This window comes from Papio anubis, chromosome 5 (assembly GCF_008728515.1).
Source record: "Papio anubis isolate 15944 chromosome 5, Panubis1.0, whole genome shotgun sequence".
Lineage (NCBI taxonomy): Eukaryota > Metazoa > Chordata > Mammalia > Primates > Cercopithecidae > Papio > Papio anubis.
In genome coordinates this window covers 42,702,474-42,725,157 of record NC_044980.1, presented here as the reverse complement: position 1 = coordinate 42,725,157, position 22,684 = coordinate 42,702,474, and the positions used below count along the sequence as shown (strand labels likewise).

At 38.3% G+C, this 22,684-nt stretch overlaps 1 pseudogene; it reads right to left on the bottom strand.

Moving 5' to 3' along the window:
* Nucleotides 1-1,298: 1,298 nt before the first annotated feature.
* Nucleotides 1,299-8,457, bottom strand: LOC110743452 (annotated as a pseudogene).
* Between the last annotated feature and the right edge of the window lie 14,227 nt (nt 8,458-22,684).

Here is a 22,684-nt window from a genome sequence, read left to right as displayed (position 1 = left end):
TTCTGCAAATTAAACTCAGTAAAATTAATGGAGTTACCACAGTAACCTGAAGAAATATATCACATCTCAAGCATAAACACTCAACATTTTTATGTGCAAATATGAATATATATTTTCAAAAGGTATACTTTATTGCACACATTATCTTATAGCCTTTTAATTTGGCACTATATTATAAACAATTTTCAATGTTCACGGAAGCCTCCAATATTGTAATTTTTAATGGCTAGGATCCCAAGCTGTGGTTAGACCATGCTTTCAAATTTTTACTATTTTATAAAACTTTCATTTTTCAATATTAGACAGAATATGATCCAAAGACCTTTGTGATGCCATTATTATGAAAAAGAGCATTTTTCTTCATCACAGTTATTTGTTGACCTACAGCTACTATTCAAAATAATGGATCATTGATTTTGTGCTGTCCAACCCCATTAAGTTAATATCTTTGAGTTTCTTCCATGTGATAAACCTTTCTCACATCCCATAGAAAGATATACTGTGAAAGGTAATAAATGCCCTTTAAAACATTACAAAATAAAAGAATTGGTGTGAATCATCAGATATTGGTATCTAGTCATTGACCTCTATTAGCAAACAAAATGATTAATTTTTTGCCCCAAATTGATGATGATAAAGTCAAAAATAAAATATAAATTAATTTATTGTAAGGCTTATAAAATATCCTTCTTCTAAAGGGGAACATGTCTTCATCATCAACTGAACTAATTGAATACTATCTACTTTTTCACTTTCTCTGTTAACAGGATACACACAAATTCCTTTGGAAGTTTATAAGGGTAAGGGTCAAGAAACATCTTCATGGGCCCAGTAACAAATTCAAATGAAAGTAAATATTGTTACACTATAGTTTGTATAGGGCATACATACAGTAAGACAGAAAACAGAGGCTATCAAATACATAATTCAATGCAACTTTAGAAAATTAAACCACAAAAATAGCTTTTCTACAGCTTCAAAAAAAGATCCTGCCACATTTCAATGTTATTTCACTGCATATAATACAGCCTCATAAATGTTTTCCCAACAAGAGAACCTAAAGTAAAGAATGTAATATAATTAATAGGACAATAAATTCTCATTAAATACTTGATTCTTATTTCCCTATGAATGTTATCTAAATTCTGTGATACATGATTACTTAAAGATGTAAATATTTTTAAGAAAGCATAGAAAAAAAGATCAAAACCCAATAATGCCTATCAAAGGGTGGTATGGCACTAATAACCCATCTCAGTATCTCTTAGTATTTCCCAGCCTCTTTGTAAAATGCATGATAACATAAAAAGGTTATGATATTTTGAATCAATATTAGCTTTAAGATGTGTCTATTCTGCTTAGCAATCATGTGACCTTTAGCTATAATTTTACTTCTGTGAGTCTTAGTTACTATTTCTTTTTGGAGGGGGGGGGTATAAAAATGTATTATACATAAAGAATATTACCCCTAACAAATGCAGACAGGCTAGGACATGGTACTGGGTGGAGGGTGTCTAGCTCTTTGGAAAATGAAAGGTTTGGGTGGTGTGGGCCTCACGTCATGCTGATTGGTCAGTAGACAGGGGACACATGCCAAACACCACAGGACATCAGGGCATCAGATGCCGCTCTGTGTACCCACAAGTGTTCCCTGTCTCATCTGGGCCTTCGAAGGGAGCATACCCAGAAGCAAGCAACTGAAGCGAAGGGGCTTCCTAAGGTGCCCCTTCCAGGCTTGTCTCTGAAGTCACAGCAACATCATTTTAAGCAATATGTTTAATTGGACGATTTCCACAAACTATCCATGAAGTTTCTAAGCATCACAATTCAGTGAAGTACAAAACACTGAGTTACAAGTTGTGGGAAGAGAAGGCAGCACCGATGGTGGCACCTTCTAATCCTGGTTGTTCTAGGGGCAGGGAGAGGGGAAGGTCTTTTTTTAAACCAAGCCCCTCATTTCAATGTACAAAAGAATTACTCTGATCAATATTAAATTGTATTGAAAACAAAATGGACTAAAAAGCAAATACTACTCTAGGTTGGGGTGGAAGTGGGAGGAAAGAATGAGTCCTTCGAAGCAGGAAGGGAGATAGCAGGGGGAAGTTTCTGTGCCTGTGACCCCGGGTGGTCACTCGCACTGCTCCATTTTTACTTTTTGTGGTCTCAAGAAGGTCCGATTTTTCTTCTCTTTCTTCTCCTCTGTATTGGCTTGCAAGTTTCGCCAGCTGTCCACACTACCAACTCGACTTTCCTCAAAGTTTTTCTGCCACTCTCTCTCCTGTTTGGCTTTTTCTTGAGCTTCAATCTCTTCTTCGCTTTGTCGTTTCCTTTCATGCTTCTCTTTGGCTTCTCTCTCTTTCCTTTTAATTTCCAGCTCAGCAAAGAGTTTCATTGTCTGTTTATATACAGCTTGTTTGAACAGCTCAGGATCATCCTCCTCTACAATTGTAGGTTTTCCTTCCTTCTTTAATTAGTTTTTTCACTCTTTCACAGTGTGTTCCACGTATTTTTTTCCCGCCTGAATTACGTCCAGGGCCCTCTTCTTTTGCTCTTCATCCAGTAGCAACTTGTCAGCTTTGTCCACAGCTTCAAAAGCCTTTTGTGCTCTGTCAGCATGATCTTGATTTTTGTCAGGATATACCAAGATGGATAACTGCCAAAACCGCTTTTTTATTTCCTCATCTGTAACTTCAGGATCTACCCAAACAACCTCAAATGGGTTCAAATGGAAGTAAGAGGAACCAGGATAGGTCAGTCTTTCAATCTGATTTTTCGATGTTAGAACCGAGTCTCTCTTCTCTATTTGTTTCACCTCACTGTAGAAGGTCATAAATGCTTCCTTGGTGCTGCCTCCACCTGAAGTCCTGCTCTCTCCTGAAGCCACCATTTACCCGGCCCAGCCACCACGTGACCCTTCTCTTAGTTACTATTTCTATAAAATTATTGAATACCCACATCACAGGAACTAACGTAAATATTTAATTTGATATGTATATAAAGAAACTAGCATAGTACCTGAACAGAGTAAATAGTCAACAGCTGTTTTCTTTTTCCCCACTCCCCACTGTTTTCACTAAAGCATTATTGCCTCAGTACTGTCACTTAGGGTTTTTTCTTAAACTAGCAAGATGTTATTTCACTGAATGGTTTGTATGATTCAGATACAATTTTCATACTCATTTATTCTTCTAACACATGTGCCATATATCTACCATGTGCCAGAACTGTTCTTGATGCAAGGGATATAGCATTGAACAAAACAGAGCCCCCACCCTCCAAAAAAGATTATAAGACTTAGGAAGCTTATATGATCATAGAGGAATATAGATTTTTTGTTTTTAAAAAGTAAAACATATGGTTTAATATCTGGGGATAAAAGCTGTAGAGAAAAGCAAAATATCTGGGGGAATAAAATTCCAGGTGGAGGAGGAGCAAGTACAAAGGCCCTAAGACAGGAGCAAGCCAGGCCTGTTAGAAAAATAGCAAGAAGGCAGGGGGTGGAGTGGCATGAAAGTGTGGGAGATTGGTAGCTCAGATGGGAACCAGATCATCTACAGCCTTATAGGACATTTTAAGGACTTTGGATTTTACTCTGAGTTAAGTGGGAGGCATAGAGGAATTGGCTCGATTGTGGGAAGAGTGGAAAGAAAGTGACCTATATTGTGTGTTTTGCAATATTCCAGGAGAAAGATAATGGAGGCTTGATCAGAAGGATAGTAGTGGGGATAGTGAGAAGTTGTCAAATTCTGATGATTTAAAGGCAGAGCTAATGGAATTTGCTGATAGATTAAATGTGGGATGTGAGATCACAAAAAAAGGACAAGAGTAACACCAAGGTTTTAGGCTATAGCAGCTGGAAGGATGAACTTATCATTTTTTGAGAAAAACTATGAAAGACATTTAGGGAGATAAGAACAGGAGTTTGGTTTGCTTATCTTGAGATACATACTAGAAATACAAGTGGATATACAGAGAAGGCACCTGGGTAAAGAACCTGGAATTGAAGATAAAATTCAGGCCAGTAATACAAAACTGGGATTCCAGAACATACGGATGATAATTAAAGCCATGATACTGGATGCAATCTCCAATTAGAAACAAGTGTAGGCAGAGAACTTAGGAAATCCAGGGCTGAGCCATAAGGCACTCAGTGTTCAGAGTGCACAGATGCAGAGTGGGTGATTTTTTTCTCATGCCAACCAATTCTCCAATTCCCTAGGACTGACTAGGCTTCCTAAAATTTAATCCAATTCTGACACTAACACTACTCAGAGCTAGTGTCAGGCTCCACAGGTTTAAAGACTCAGTCCCAAAAGAATGCCCTTACTTCAGATGCTGCTTACATATATATCAGGTACCCAGGTTACTCACACTTCTGTCTGACTTGGTTACAAAGTCAGAGGTTCCTACAATCCCTCCACTTCAGGTTCAGTAATCTGCTAAGACTCACAGGATTCAGGAAAACACTGCAATTACTACTTCAGTTTATTATAAAGGATGCAAATGAATAGCCAGATGAAGAGGTATGCAGGAAGAAGTCTGGAAGGGTCACAAGCACAGAAGGGGACCTCTGTCCCCAAGGAGTTTGGGTGCACCAGCCTCCTTGTGCTTGGCTGTGTCTGCCAACTCAAAGCTCTCAAACCCCATCATTTAGGGTTTTTTATGGAGGTTTCATTACCCAGTCATGATCGTGGCCATTGGTGATTAACTCAATCTCCAGCCCCTTTGTCCTCCCCAGGGGTTGTGGGTTGGAACTGAAAGGTCCAAGCTACTAATCAACATTTGGTCTTTTGGGTTACAGGCCCCATCCTAAATCTCTCTAGGGAAACTTCAAGAGGTACTTCATTAGAACAAAAGATGCTCCTATCAATCTAATCACTCAGAAAATTCTAAGGATTTTAGCTCTGTGCCAGGAACCAGAGACAAAGACCAAATATTTTTCTTATCATACCACAGGTCATCCCCTGATCTTTGACACATATCCTTTACAGCAAACTGATCATGCCTGTCAGAACATTTATATTTGGTGCAGCACTCATAGAATAGATGTAGCAATAGTACCAAAATGAATATGGCTCACATTTGGAGAAGCCAGTTCAAAGCAACAACTAATTTGACCTATAAAACCATAATTTTTTTTTGTATACTTGTACTAATTTGTTACTCTTGTTTTCCCCTGGTCTCCTGCTATTTGTATCTTATGATAAGCTTGTACTGAACTATTTAACATAGAAATCAGCTTTAGGCTAGCTGTAACAAGTTCTTCCTCGGGTCAGCCATTTTCTATAGGTTTTACATCCTGAGGAGGATGTAACTCAATTTCTCAATATAATTAGTCATCGATATCAGTATTATCATAAGACTTGTTTATATGAGGTAGTTGAATATTACCAACAACACCAGTATTATACCATATTGCAGTATGGTCATGGTATAATTCAGTTTCATTACAGAACAGATCAGTAAGAACTACAGAGGCATTTGCTTTGCCTTCTTAACAGAATCAACACTTGCCCATATACTAGATCTTATGAAAAACAGATACTGTTACGATTAGCCATTGTTCAGTTATTTCTGGGTTCCAAGGTAACTGGGGACAAAGTCAACCACCCTGTCTCATCCCACAGACTATACTGAGACAGGTTACCATTTTGCATTGTTATGTAGCAGGGGCCACCTCCCTCCTGCAGGAAGGATATAAGTGATATTTAGAATAGCTCCTATCCCTACTAACTACACTACAGGATGTGTTTTTATTTCAACCTATTCTGGGGGCAAAGTCAGTCACACTGCAATGATGCAAATTACAAGTGCCCCAAGAGAACTTCCATTAGTTTGGAGGGCCATAAGTTTCCCAAAGGTGAATCCCTCGAGCTTCAGCAACTAGAATAAAGGGTCACTGCCCCATGACAACTTCATCCTTCATTTGAATTAAAATAGTCAAGAGGCCCTATTGGGTCAGAGTACAAGCTCTTTCCCAAGAGTAGATTTAGGATTATCTGGCATTAGTTGTTGAGTCTGCCAGATCCACTTTACTAATTATCTTTCCAAGCTGACTTCCATCCTTTGCCTCCCTCCTGGAAGGAAACTTCCTCTAATCTGTTTATTCTAGCTAATAAATATTTTACCTCAAAATACCATTCCTCATTAAAAGCAAATTCTCTTTGTTCAAAGATATCTAGACCAGCACCTGTCTCCTTGAAGGCCCTTTTCTGTCTTGTGGGCCAGTGCTGTTTAATCTACCATGCGTGTTATTGCCAAGTCATGCTAATAGTCTGAGTAGAATTGTAATACATATTTTGTACCCCAAAATGATGGGTGCAACATAATCCTGGGGTTAGATGAGTGGTGGTCAGACCAAAATACCATTCAGTTTGAGTGTGTCATAAGGCCACAGTATTCCTGTCTTGGGGGGGGCCACTCTTCAGGGGAACTCAGATCTACCATGCAATGCCCACTAGTTTGATCCCAACAGGAACTTCAGAGTTTTTCCCTATTCTGCTTAATAGCTTTCCATTCCCAAAATTATGGTAACATGCATTGGTGCAGAGTACACTGTGGTATGTTGGGCATGCTACCATTATGGTTTGTCTGTTATAACCAGGAATCTTTCAAAGCATTTGATCATCGATATTTACAGTTCACACTGAGACTTACACCACACACTTTGAATTCCTAGTGGTTCTCCGAAACTCCTTCCCAGATTATATTCCTTTTAGTAGATATAACCTGAAAAATAGGAGTCAAAAGATAGCAGCATATTACTAGAGTTCCATTTAGTCATTAACAGGCAGTCCAATAGTCACCATCATCTTGTATGACCAGAATGTCTCCCAAAGTGATGCCCCTCAGATTTGTGGGCTGCCTTTCAATGTTGTTGGGTTTAAAAGCAGGGTGGTCTTGGCAAACATAGAGTGTCACCCTTCCAGAGCTTGGAACTCTGTTCCTGACTGAAGAGTACTCATGCAAAGGGATCAGCCTTCTGTGGGACCAGAGATGGGCATCCAGCATAACAGGAAGGAAGGCATAGACATATGAAGGTAGGCAGGTATGCTAGTGGGAGTTTGAGCAAGTAAGTCTCTTTTAACTGCTTTTATTTTCTCAGATTGGAAAGGAATTAAGATCATTAGCTAAAAGTACAGACAGAAAGGAGTGTTGGAAGTTTAAAGAAAGAGAAGATATGAAATGCTCTATTCAGAAATTCTCAACCTTGTCCCTGTAGACATTTAGGGCAGAGTAATTCTTTGTTGTGGGGTTATTTAGAAGCATCCTTGATCTCTACCCACCTAGATGCCAGTAACACTCCCTCCCCGAGACTGTGATAACCAAAAACATCTCCAGTATTGCCAAATGTCCCCCGGGGACAAAATCTCCGTGGTTAAAAACTATTGCCTCCCTAGAAAAAGGGAGAGAGAAAGGAGTAGAGAAATGTAAAAAGATGGTGACCCTAGGTCATCTAAAGTTTCACTCGAGGCCAGTGGGCATGAATTTTGAATGAAGTCAGTCAGCTTGCTTATGACTATTTTTCCAGCCACGTTACCAGCACAGGATCAGCACAGGCAAGAAGTTGGTACATCAAAGTGAAAAGGGGGAAAGGTGTATGTAAGAAAGTGACTACAATGGTAGAATTTAAGCCAGGTAAGGAGGAAAGGGAGGACATGAGAGTAGGGAAGAACAATGAAAGGTGGATGAATCAACATAGTTTAGATTCCAGCTAGATGGAGGAGTCTGGGTACCAGAGGGCATAAGCTGGGAAATTATGAGGTGATGGTTAGCAAAAGAGATGCTTGAAACTCGCTCAGAACTGGTTGAAGTTATTGGTAATTATATATATTTTTATATAAATATGTATTTATATATTTTTTATATATTTTATATATATACACACACATAGAGAGAGAGTTATATAGAGATATATAATACATAATTGATACTTTTTATTAAATCCTGAGAAAACTTCAGCTCCACAAAGAGCCAAGAGTTGTGTTGCCAGTGTTTCATTATTGGAACTAGCAAAGTGTAAGATTCAAATCTCCCATAGAGTTTATGTACACAAGCTTAATATAGCCTATTAAGCTGAGTCCTGCATTTTATTTGCTCATAATTTCCTATATCTCAGTAAGTAAGTGAAAGCAGCAGCCATTCCAACTTGCTCCAAGTCAGAGATTGGCATGATATCTAGCTTGCTTAGTTGTGAGAAAACTTCAGTAAAGAGGTGTTTTGTCCCTCAGGGAAAAAAAAAAAAAAAGGCTATTGAGCTTGTGGAAATCAAAGCAGCTAAACAAACCTCTTATTATTAGAATAATGGCATGACATTCAATAGCCTTCAGGGAAAATTTAACTGGTCTTTGATTTTGGCACTTTAGCTACTTCAAAATTAGGTCAAACAATAAAGAAGAAGAAAGAACACTGAACAAAAGACAAAATAAAGTCATATATCAACTTTACTTTTCAAGCATAGTCCAGTGAAAAATAAAAACAAAGTAAATTTTCCTTAAGCTCTAATATTCCACTCTTCTGCTTTTGAAGAAAAATGTGTTTTTCTGTAGTTTTATAATAAATCTAAAACACTATCATTTTTAGCATGAAATGCTAAGTATTGCTTCGCCAAAAATTGTCACCCTATGCTACAATCATCTAAGTTTGTTTTAATAATCCTCAGATACAAACGACCACTATGTCAGCCCCCTTAGTACTAACTATGATTATCTGTTGTTTAAAATAGATGTCCTAAGAACGTTATCTAAGTGAACAAAAGCATAAACATTTCAACTATCAAATCATCAGAACTGCTTAGGCAAGCGTAAATATCTCCTGGCTCCAATGTCTCCCTTATGGAATTTTTTTCTCCCTGTTACTTGCTCTGCTGTTGCAATGATAACAGGCACATGCTGAGATAATGAAATTATGGATCTTCTTTTTATAGCTTAAGTGCTCTTTATTTCTGAAGAAGTAAAGGTTTCTTTCTAGGTAGTAATATATTTTAATACAGTTCAAATACAAGAAAAACAAGATGTTTCATAGAAATGCAATCAATAAAGGATACCAGAGGGAAAAATAAACTGAATTTGGAAGAAGATTGAAGCCTCCCTGATTGGATAGTATTAGAGAAGGCAAAAAATTAATAACCATGTCATTGAGATTTTTCTCACTTCCATCAGGAAACTGAGTTCTATGAGCCCTATGTTAATTTTCCAAACTCTTCTTTGGTTTTGCATAGTGAAGAGCCACTCCAGGGTTATGCTCAACTCAGTGACTAACTGGCTTGGAAGTCTCACTTGCTTGAAGTTCTGTCTTCACACTCCTCAAGACTGCAGACTCTGTCTTGCCTAACAAAGGTGACATACCACAGAGGATTACAGAGACATGCAAGAGAAACCAAGTTGTATTCCTGGTTCTGTTGGTGAGATCACTTCTTTTGGATTGGTATCAGATTCCACTTAATCCTGTCCATTTCTGAGATCTTTTTTCTCCTCAACAGAAGTCCTCTCAGCTATCACACTGACAAGTCGGCTTTTTTCTGATGTCCCAAAGTGCTGGCACTACCAAGGATTCAGATAAGAACTGAAGCTGAGTGACTGGATTAACTGATAACACTGCTAATTCAAGCCCTGTTTTCAACACTTCTGAAAGATTAACCAACGGGGCCAAAATTTGGAGCACAGAGGAAGTTTTACTTTTAACAGTCTACACTGTCTGATAAATAAAAGGCTTTAACAATTTCAAAGAAATTCATGTCAAGAAATTTCCGTAGACATTTTTCCCTCAGAGAAGTACACAGATGGGAAAATTTAGCCAGAGCTTTGTATGGGTTTTCTTTCTTGTAAATATTGTTGCTTGGCAGGGAAGCACAGAAGCTGATCAGTCTAATATGTATATGTCGTTGTACTGACACAATAACAGCAACACAAATATAGAAGTGCACTTTTCTTTTTAAAAAGTCGAGTCTAATAATTTCAATTTTAAAACTAGTAAAAAATACAAAACTTACATATCTGGTCAGAGACTGCCAGAGACATAATAGGATGTGGTAGATTAGGGCACAGACACAGGAGCCAAATTCCTGAGTTGGGTCCTACCCCTGCCACTTCCCAGCTGGGTGACCTTGAGTTAGCTTCTCTCTGCCTCCAATTTTCCATTGGAATGAGAGTAATAGTACGTACCTCAGAGAGTTGCCATCAGGGCTAGATGAATTAAATCTATCAAGTGCTTAGAAGAGTATGAGGCATATAATCACGTAGTAAATGTGTGTTGTTATTACTAATGTGAGTCTATAAGTAAAAATGACCTTCAAGGTGTCTTTACATAAGATTTAACTTCTGTGTGCATGTGTGTGTTATAAGGAAAGATAGTTCCTCAAAGCTTTTCAACACCATCCCATGAATGACATAATTTTGTCACTGAATCTTTTTCTTTAAGAGCTTTACTCTATTTGACACCAAGAATAACATCGTCTGTAAAATAAATTTCTTGTATCATACGATAGTTAAACTTTCTTCTGGCTCAAACAAGCACCAGCTATAAGCCTGTAAAATGAAACTTGGAACTCCTGGTTTCATTGGTCCCCTTACTAATTATCATCCTCCTGTGACAACTCCCTCACTGCGCTGTAAATCCACCAAGTGCCTAACCCCAAATATGAACATCACCCACTCTGCTGGGAAAAGACAATGTAGAATTACCTCCTGTGGCATATTTTTTTTAACTTGTAAAAGGAAGTGGGCTTATTTTCCCTGAAGGCTCTTTCTTTTCACGGAACCATTCTATCCTGCCCATGATAGACATGTGGCATGCAGATAAGTTGGGGACAGAAAGATTGATGTAGATGGGCAGAAGAAGTATAAACAGGGAAGAAACACAGTCTCGCCAAGCTTACCCTGGTCCTTTGCCCTGTCTTAGGATGAAGACCATTAAAATGTGACTGCCTTTGATATCACTTCTAATATGGCTGGAAAGAGGACTCATGCAGTTCAAATGTGAGATGTTTAGACTGTATTAAAACATGAGGCTTCGGTCACATCAAAGGCTCCTCGCGGGTGGCTTGGGCCAGGGTAAGGTCACCACTGCCCCCACTGTAATAGGTATGGAGACACTGTGTACCTGTGAAATGGTGGTGTTTGCTTTTTTTTGCTGATAAATGTGGAGCTGGGAGAGAAGATGCCTTCATGTGCCTGAGGAATGACCTACTGTGGAAAGTTTAAAGGCAAACAGGTATCAGGTTAGGGTTATGGGGGCAATTTTTTGAATGGGAATGTCCTTTTTTCTGAGGGAATAGGCTTCTTTAATTCCTGGTGCAAGGACAGACATTGATAAGCAAGGCTTCCTGCTTGACCACCAAATTTTAAATAAAGGTAATTTTATTCTGACAATAGGTCATTTGGATGACATCAAGGCAGGACATAAAAGATGAGGGCAAGTTAACCTCATTTTGCCTTTTCCTACTTAAATATTTTTATCTAACATTAGCTCCATCACACTCATCTAATATGTTTACATTGCAATTGCATAAAATTGAGGGAAGAAAATTTTGTGTTGTCACTACTAGCCTATAGGACAAGTTCTCAAAAGCAATATCTTTATTACATCTTTAATGGTTTTAAAGGTGTTAGTAATGTGCTTTAAAAGATTTTAGCATAATATTCTAAAAGTTCTTAAGATTAGGAATTTACTCCATGAAATAGAACTTGTCAAGACAACCCTAACTAGTTCTCAAAGGAAAAGGCAAGATTGTATCCATGGAAAATAAAAGGACTAATGACTTAATAAATTATACTTGGCTTCTAATATATAGGGAAGTACAATAACACAAGAAAAAAAAGCCAAACAGAAGACAACCAAAACAGAGGAAGTGAAGAGAGATGGATCAGACTGATACCTAGAGACCTAGTTCAGGGGAGGGATATCTACCCCGCCGGAAGCATGCGCTGAGTGCATTCTCTCCCATTGCTGGTTAGGAATCTCACTTGAGGGAGGTTCATTACCTAACTCTCAGGTGCTTCTGAACTCTATTGGTACTTAACAGTGCCACCATGGCTTATGAATTGCCTTGAAATTGTTCATTGTCAGTTGTAACTTCCCTACTCATTGCAAATTCTCCAAAGTACTTTGCTTTCTACTTTCTTTTCATCCCACGTATACGTAGTGCAATACCATTTGTGAAAGAGAAACTTAAATCATTTAGAAATAGAATCTCCATTTGATGGGAAGGAAAGAAAGAAAGAGCAAAAAGAAAATCTCACTCTCCTACTAACCCTTTCTGCATCTTCTGAGTGAATGAAAAACATTTATAATCATTTCATTTCTAAATACCATGTTATACATTTCAGACGGAAAAAAATCATTTACTCTTAGACTCACGTCCAATTTTCGTTGTGATTTTTACCCTCAAGAAATAAACATCGTGGTCAGGATGTCTGTCCGGCACCCTTGTGGCCAAGAAAGCAATGGTTTGCAATGAAACACGAGTTCTCTGGTGAGAATACGCAGCCCCACGGCTGCAAACTTCTATGAACCACAGCGTTTTTAACCATGGGCAAAGTCTCAAACTGCTTAATTGAATGACAAGCCCCTCAAACAGCTGTCATTTAAGATTCCTGGGTTGAGATGAAAGGCCAGAAGTACTTGTAATTATTCCCCTCTAGCACCCTTTTCCTAAACACAGAACATAGTATTGGAAACAATTTTCAATAACATGAACAGCCTGTCTATGGAAGAATGAATCAGACAGTTGAAGATTGATAGAATTTTTTTCCTTTTTTTTTCTCTTACCAGAAAACTCTAAGGTCTAAAGACAATTACAGCTCTTAAAGCCCCCAAATTTTAATCTCCTTTCTTTCATTCGATTCCAGAATTCAATTCCCTGTGGCAATTTGGTTGAATCTCATTCACATAGTGTAGTTCACCTAAGAAGAAAAAGGTGATTTACTGAGTACAGGAAATCATTTCTTCAGATGCATATCATCATAAAATAAAATTTTGATTCATGCTCATGATCTACTTGGAACTCTGGGGCTGCTAAATCCATATTTCTCAAATAAAAAATAATTCTAGGTATTTTATTCTCTTTGAAGCAATTGGGAACGGGAATTCACTCATGATTTGGCTCTCTGTTTGTCTGTTATTGGTGTATAAAAATGCTTCTGATTTTTGCACATTGAATTTGTATCCTGAGACTTTGCTGAAGTTGCTTATCAGCTTAAGGAGATTTTGGGCTGAGATGATGGGGTTTTCTAAATGTGCAATCATGTCATCTGCAAACAGTGACAATTTGACTTCCTCTTTTCCTAATTGAATACCCTATATTTCTTTCTCCTGCCTGATTGTCCTGGCCAGAACCTCCAACACAGTATTGAATAGGAGTGGTGAGAGAGGGTATCCCTGTCTTGTGCCAGTTTTCAAATGGAATGCTTCCAGTTTTTGCCCATTCAGTATGATATTGGCTGTGGGTTTGTCATAAATAGTTATTATTCTGAGATATGTCCCATCAATACCTAATTTCTTGAGAGATTTTAGCATGAAGAGCTGTTGACTTTTGTCAAAGGCCTTTTCTGCATCTATTGAGATAATCATGTAGTTTTTGTCTTTGGTTCTGTTTATATGCTGGAACTTACAGGGAGGTGAAGGACCTCTTCAAGGAGAACTACAAACCACTGCTCAGTGAAATAAAAGAGGACACAAACAAATGGAAGAACATTCCATGCTCATGGATAGGAAGAATCAATATTGTGAAAATGACGATACAGCCCAAGGTAATTTATAGATTCAATGCCATCCACATCAAGCTACCAATAACTTTCTTCACAGAATTGGAAAAAAGTACTTTAAAGTTCATATGGAACCAAAAAAGAGCCCACATTGCCAAGACAATCCTAAGCAAAAAGAACAAAGCTGGAGGCATCACGCTACCTGACTTCAAACTATACTACAAGGCTACAGTAAGCAAAACAGCATGGCACTGGTACAAAAACAGAGATTATAGACCAATGGAGCAGAACAGAGCCCTCAGAAATAATACCACACATGTACAGCCATCTGATCTTTGACAAACCTGACAAAAATAAGAAATGGGGAAAGGATTCCCTATTTATTAAATGGTGCTGGAAAAACTGGCTAGCCATAAGTAGAAAGCTGAAACTGGATCTGTTCCTTACACCTTATAAAAATTAATTGAAGATGGATTAAAGACTTAAATGTTAGATCTAAAACCATAAAAACTTTAGAAGAAAACCTAGGTAATACCATTCAGGACATAAGCATGGGCAAGAACTTCATGTCTAAAACACCAAAAGCAATGGCAACAAAAGCCATAATTGACAAATGGGATCTAATTAAACTAAAGAGCTTCTGCACAGCAAAAGAAACTACCATCAGAGTGAACAGGCAACCTACAGAATGGGAGAAAATTTTTGCAATCTACTTATCTGACAAAGGGCTAACATCCAGAATCTACAAAGAACTCAAACAAATTTAGGAGAAAAAAACAAACAACCCCATCAAAAAGTGGGTGAAGGATATGAACAGATACTTCTCAAAAGAAGACGTTCATACACCCAGCAGACACATGAAAAAATGCTCATCATCACTGGTCATCAGAGAAATACAAATCAAAACCACAATGAGATACCATCTCACACCAGTTAGAATGGTGATCATTAAAAAGTCAGGAAACAACAGGTGCTGAAAAGGATGTGGAGAAATAGGAACACTTTAACACTGTTGGTGGGACTGTAAACTAGTTCAACCATTGTGGAAGACAGTGTGGTGATTCCTCAAGGATCTAGAACTAGAAGTACCATTTGACCCAGCCATCCCATTACTGGGTATATACCCAAAGGATATATCATGCTGCTATAAAGACACATGCACACGTATGTTTATTGCGGCACTATTCACAATAGCAAAGACTTGGAACCAACCCAAATGTCCATCAATGACAGACTGGATTAAGAAAATGTGGCACATATACACCATGGAATACTATGCAGCCATAAAAAAGGATACGTTCATGTCCTTTGTAGGGGCATGGATGCAGCTGGAAACCATCATTCTCAGCAAACTATCGCAAGGACAAATAAACCAAACACTGCATGTTCTCACTGATAGGTGGGAATTGAACAATGAGAACACTTGGATACAGGAAGGGGATCACACACTGGGGCCGGTTGTGGGGTGGGAGGAGGGGGGAGGGATAGCATTAGGAGATATATCTAATGTAAATGATGAGTTAATGGGTGCAGCACACCAGCATGGCACACGTATACATACGTAACAAACCTGCACGTTGTGCACATGTACCCTAGAACTTAAAGTATAACAAAATTATATATATATATAGTGGAACTGCCATCCTTCAGTAGTTCGCCAAAGTGACTAACACAAAGGGAAACAGGAGAGGCACCCGGTGTGTTCTCCAGGCCTTTAAGAAAAGATGGAGTTATTCCTTTGGCCATGTATATGCGAAACAATAAGAAAGGTGATATTGGAGATATCAAGGGAAAGGATAAAGTTCAAAAAGGAAAGCGCCACCGGTGTTACCGTAGCAAAAGTGGAAGAGTCTACAATGTTCCCCAGCATGCTGTTGGCATTGTCGTAAACAAACAAGTTAAGGGCAAGATTCTTGCCAAGAGAGTTAATGTGCATATTGAGGACATTAAGCACTCGAAGAGCCGAGATAGCTTCCTGAAATGCGTGAAGAAAATGATCAGAAAAAGAAAGAAGTCAAAGAGAAAGGTAACTGGGCTCAACTGAAGTGCCAGCCTGCTCCACTCAGAGAAGCACATTTTGTTAGAACCAATGGAAAGTAGCCTTAGCTGCTGTAACCCATTCCCTATGAATTAATGGCATAATAGCTGTTAAAAGACCTCTGGACTGTAAAATATATATATATATGTGGTATTATTTCTGAGGGCTCTGTTCTGTTCCATTGGTCTATATCTCTGTTTTGGTACCAGTACCATGCTGTTTTGGTTACTGTAGCCTTGTAGTACAATTTGAAGTCAGGCAGCGTGATGCCTCCAGCTTTGTTCTTTTGACTTAGGGTTGTCTTGGCAATACAGGGTCTTTTTTGGTTCCATGTGAACTTTAAAGCAGTTTTTTCCAATTCTGTGAAGAAAGTCATTGGGAGCTTAATGGGGATGGCATTGAATCTATAGATTACCTTGGACAGTATGGCCATTTTCACGATATTGATTCTTCCTATCCATGAGCATGGAATGTTCTTCCATTTGTTTGTGTCCTCTTTTATTTCACTGAGCAGTAGTTTGTAGTTCTCCTTGAAAAGGTCCTTTACATCCCTTGTAAGTTGGATTCCTATGTATTTTATTCTCTTTGAAGCGATTGTGAATGGAAGTTCATTCATAATTTGGCTCTCTGTTTGTTTGTTACTGGTGTATAAGAATGCTTGTGATTTTTGCACATTGATTTTGTATCCTGAGATTTGCTGAAGTTGCTTATCAGCTTAAGGAGATTTTGGGCTGAGATGAGGACGTTTTCCTTTTTTTTTTTTTTTTTTTTTATTATACTTTAAGTTCTGGGGTACATGTGGATAACATGCAGGTTTCCTACATATGTATACCTGTGCCATGTTGGTGTGCTGCACCCATCAACTCGTCAGCACCCATCAACTCGTCATTTACATCAGGTATAACTCCCGGTGCAATCCCTCCCCCCCTCCCTGTGATAGGTCCCGGTGTGTGATGTTCCCCTTCCCGAGTCCAAGTGATCTCATTGTTTTCTAAATATACAATCATGTCATCTGCAAACAGGGACAATTTGATTTCTTCTTTTCCTAACTGAATACCATTTATTTCTTTCTCTTGCCTGATTGCCCTAGCCAGAACTTCCAACACTGTGTTGAATAGGAGTGGTGAAAGAGGGCATCCCTGTCTTGTGCCAGTTTTCAAAGGGAATGCTTCCAGTTTTTGCCCATTCAGTATGATGTTGGGTGTGGATTTGTCATAAATAGGTCTTATTATTTTGAGATGCGTCCCATCAATACCGAATTTGTAGAGCGTTTTTAGCATGAAGAGCTGTTGAATTTTGTCAAAGGCCTTTTCTGCATCTATTGAGATAATCACGTAGTTTTTGCCTTTGGTTCTGTTTATATGCTGGATTACATTGATTGAATTGCATATGTTGAACCAGCCTTGCATCCCAGGGATGAAGCCCACTTGATCATGGTGGATAAACTTTTTGATGTGCTGCTGAATCCGGTTTGCCAGTATTTTATTGAGGATTTTTGCATCGATGTTCATCAGGGATATTGGTCTAAAATTCTCTTTTTTTGTTGTGTCTCTGCCAGGCTTTGGTATCAGGATGATGTTGGCCTCATAAAATGAGTTAGGGAGGATTCCCTCTTTTTCTATTGATTGGAATAGTTTCAGAAGGAATGGTACCAGCTCCCCCTTGTACCTCTGGTAGAATTCAGCTGTGAATCCATCTGTTCCTGGACTTTTTTTGGTTGGTAGGCTATTAATTATTGCCTCAATTTCAGAGCCTGCTATTGGTCTATTCAGGGATTCAACTTCTTCCTGGTTTAGTCTTGGGAGAGTGTAAGTCTAGGAAATTATCCATTTCTTCTAGGTTTTCTAGTTTATTTGCATACAGCCATCTGATCTTTGACAAACCTGACAAAAACAAGAAATGGGGAAAGGATTCCCTATTTAATAAATGGTGCTGGGAAAATTGGCTAGCCATAAGTAGAAAGCTGAAACTGGATCCTTTCCTTACTCCTTATATGAAAATTAATTCAAGATGGATTAGAGACTTAAATGTTAGACCTAATCCATCAAAACGCTGGAAGAAAACCTAGGGAATACCACTCAGGACATAAGCATGAACAAGAACTTCATGTCTAAAACACCAAAAGCAACGGCAACAAAAGCCAAAATTGACTAATGGGATCTAATTAAACTAAAGAGCTTCTGCACAGCAAAAGAAACTACCATCAGAGTGAACAGGCAACCTACAGAATGGGAGAAAAATTTTGCAATCTACTCATCTGACAAAGGGCTAATATCCAGAACCTACAATGAACTCAAACAAATTTCCAAGAAAAAAACAAACAACCCCATCAAAAACTGGGCAAAGGATATGAATACACATTTCTCAAAAGAAGACATGCATACAGCCAACAGACATTACGAAAAATGCTCAGCATCACTGGCCATCAGAGAAATGCAAATCAAAACTACAATGAGATACCATCTCACACCAGTTAGAATGGCAATCACTAAAAAGTCAGGAAACAACAGAGGTGCTGGAGAGGATGTGGAGAAATAGGAACACTTTTACACTGTTGGTTTGATTGTAAACTGGTTCAACCATTGTGGAAAACACTATGGCGATTCCTCTAGGATCAAGAACTAGATGTACCATATGTCCCAGCCACCCCCATTACTGGGTATATACCCAAAGGATTATAACCGTTGCTATAAAGACACATGCAATATGTATGTTTCTTGGTAGGCACTATTCACAATAGCAAAAGACTTCGGAATCAACCTTAAATGGCCATGACATACTGGATTAAGAAAATGTGACATATATACACCATGGAATACTCATGCAGCGATAAAAAGGATGAGTTTGTGTCCTCAGGGACATGGATGCAGCTGGAAACCCATCATTCTCAGCAAACTATCGCAAGAACAGAAAAACCAAACATCGTACTGTTCCCTACCCAGGTGGAACTGAACAATGAGATCACTTGGACTTGGGAAGGGAACATCACACACTGGGGTCATTATGGGAAGGTAGAGGGATGGCATTGGGAGTTATATCTGAAGTTTAAGATGACTATTGATGAGCGCTGTTGAGTTGATGGGCAGCACACCAACATGGCACAAGTATTATTATGTAACAAACCTGCACGTTGTGCACATGTACCCCAGAACTTAAAGTATAACAAAAAATAAACAGCCAAACAAACATTGCATAAAAATATGTTATATATATAAAATGAAAAATGACTAATACATAGCATTTGCAAGGCCAAAATAATAATAATAATAATAACAATTTTTGCATTTAAACAGCAATTTATAATGTATCGCTTTCATTCTACTTAAATGATACAACATTCCTTTTTCTAAGAAAATATATATTTAACATAATCATATTTAATATGATCAAATCACATTAAATATTATATAATATGATTCTCATGACAACCTGTGAGAAATATCCAGCAAGGCTTTCATTATCTCCATTTCTACAGATTGGGAAGAAATAGACTTAAACATTTTAAGCCACTAGCCCTAAAAGTTCTATTAGCTGATAGTTACTTAAATCTACAGCTCACTGATTTCAAGTCCCGTAGAAATAATCATACCAAAAATGTAGTCACTTTTCACATTCACTCTTCCTTTTCTTACTAACCTTTATGCTCTCTCCTAATCCACTCATATACTTTCTAATCCAGTTATTCACTATCTGAATCCTCAGAGTACGCTTCCACCCTTCCACCCTCCATCCCTTTTTATCTATAAGGTTTCTAATGCCAACACCTGAACCACCCGGTCTATCCCTCCCACTCTGTTCTATGAAGTCTCTGTTCATTCATAGAACAGTTCCTAGCATATCTATATAGGCTGAAACATTTTATTTGATTGGTCCTTCCACCTCCATCTCTTAAGTGTAATCCAGGGCCACCCTCTGGGAATAGCACAAAAAGCAGATGACTACATATCCAGTCTTGAATATCCCACTCCTGGGGCTTCTGATAAAATAGTTTCTCTCTGTCTCTCCAATCATTGTTATCAAACTACTCTCTTGCAATTCTCCCCACCATTCTGTTTTCTAAGGGGAAAACCTTCCATTTAAGTTGCTACCTTTCCTGGCTGTGTTCCATCCTTACCAGTTTCTAGAACAGTTCCATCTTCTTTCATTATATCAGCCACTTGCTCATAGCCATCCTTTTCACTCCACAATCAGCCACTGCTCTCTGTGACTTTAACCTCCAGCTGCATAGAAGGATTCTGACAACAACATACAATGTCTAATTTCAACTTCCTAATGATGCTTTTCTTCTAACTTCTAGACAAATAAAACAGCATGCTGGCCCAGGAAAGTTTGTGGGATTTGGGGTTTGCAGAGACTAGGAGAAGAAGGTGTTTCCTAAGGAAAAATCTGAGAAAAGGTTTCATATTTGTGAAATTTAGATAATACATTTTGGCTACATAATGTATAAATACAGAAAGCAAGAAGATAAAAGTCAAAGGATTGATCAAGCTCATCATACATGACTTATCTCTTTATTTCACTATAAGCTTTGAGACCAAAGGCACCTCCTCTGAGATAATTTTAACTTCTACATTATCTAGTAGACATTCAATAAGGGTATTCTAGAAACTCCAACCATCTGTGTTCAGCAAAAGGTGCTATAAATAAGAGATTCTTTGCACAAGACCTGTTTTTCTTTATTATTATTATTATTATACTCTTTGAGTTCTAGGGTACATGTGCATAACGTGTAGGTTTGTTACATATGTATACTTGTGCCATGTTGGTGTGCTGCACCAACTCGTCAGCACCCATCAACTCGTCATTTACATCAGGTATAACTCCCAATGCAATCCTCCCCTCCCCCCTCCTGCATGATAGGCCCCAGTGTGTGATGTTCCTTGCCGAGTCCAGGTGATCTCATTGTTCAGTTCCTCACCCCAAGGAGTGAGGAAACACGCGGCATTTGGTTTTCTGTTCTGTGATAGTTTGCTGAGAATGATGGCTCTAGCTGCATCCATGTCCCTACAAAGGACACAAACTCATCCTTTTTTATGGCTGCATAGTATTCCATGGTGTATGTGCCACATTTTCTTAATCCAGTCTGTCACTGGGATGGACATTTGGGTTGATTCCCAAGTCTTTGTTATTAGAATAGTGCCGCAATAAACATACATGTGCATGTGTCTTTATATAGCAGCATGATTTTATAACCTTTGGGTATATAATTCTGTAATGGGATGGCTGGGTCATATGGTACATCTAGTTCTAGATCCTTGAGGAATCGCCACTGTTTTCTCCATAATGGTTGAACTAGTTTACAATCCCACCAACAGTGTAAAAGTGTTCCTATTTCTCCACATCCCTTCCAGCACCTGTTGTTTCCTGACTTTTTAATGATCGCCATTCTAACTGGTGTGTGAGATGGTATCTCATTGTACTTTGATTTGCATTTCTGATGGCCAGTGATGATGAGCATTTTTCATGTGTCTGTTATTGCATGAATGTGTTCTTTGAGAAATGTCTGTTCATCCTTTTGCCCAATTTTTGATGGGGTTGTTTGTTTTTTTTCTTGTAAATTTGAAACGAGTTCTTTGTAGGTTCTGGATATTAGCCCTTTGTCAGATGAGTAATTATTCCAAGCTTACATGACACTCTGTTTCTAGCAAAAATCTCATTAGATAAGGCATTCTCCACAAGACATATTCTTAAAGTCAGAGAGTATGCCCACTAATGTAATTTTCAGTTCAAAATTACCAAACTTCTAAAGGCTTTTACTGTTCATGTTCAGCATCTTCATTTTGTATATTACCTACATTCAAAACAAGCTACCTCTCCTCAGCCTGCTATTCACAAATATGGTCTACACCTATTTGAATTTCTCAGCAATCAAGATGTTTTGTTTCAAATTTTGTTGTGTTGTATTCTTGAATCATTTTTAAACTTTGATATTCCCCTTGGCCAAATTATTAATGACTGCTCCTTAAATGTTTATTTTTTAAGTCAAAGTAGTTTCTAAATACTAAATCACAGGTGGCATTCTTACTCGGAGGGTAAATAGATTAGCAAGAGGCCAAGGCATTCTCTCTCTCTCTAAAATATACTACATTTCAACCCTATTTCTAATATCCTTCTCATCCACACTGCCAAAATGTTCCAACACTTGAGTTAGGAAGATAAAATGCTTCCCTTGTTCTTCCATACAAAACCAATTACTGTTTTTTCTCTGTTATTTATTGCTGAAGTAAAACAAATGCCACTCTGGAGAACATAACTTAGTCATATTATGTAAGTTTACGTCTCAAATAGGTTGCCCAGTGGTCATTCATAATTTAAAAAAAATCATACCAACTGTGAGAAGAAATTTACTTCCCTGTTAGATATCCATTAGGCAAACCTCTTATGGAATAATATCTGTCAAAGTTACAAAATCTGACAGACTCCCTCTGAGAGATAATGTGGTAAGTACAGTGAAAGGAGTGCTGGACCAGGACCCAAAACACATGGCTTCTAGTAAGTTGAAACACATGGTTTCAGAAATAAAAATGTTCTTTGGGTACCACTAAGTAGAATTCTGAAATTGTGACTCTGCTGGAAAATTAAGAATAAGAACACATGATTGCTGTAGCTCTTATTCCAGTATTTACTCTCTGAGATTTTTCACAAGTTATATCATGCCCCTGTATCATCTGCACAGAGGAAATGTTATCTACACCATATGGTCCTCAGAGCACCCGTTATCATAGCATGGGAAATTGGGGAGTTTCCTTTCACTCCTCTTTCCATGATTGCCCTAGTTTCGACTAATCTTCTTGGATGAGTCCATTATTAATGACTCCCTACCTCTCCAAGTGGATCATGAAGATCCCCTTAGGCTAGCTCTCCTTATGCTGAGAACCCCATTCCTTTCTTCTTCACTTGTCCCTCTTTTCTTTCTTCTTTTACCATGTTTTCTACTTCTCAA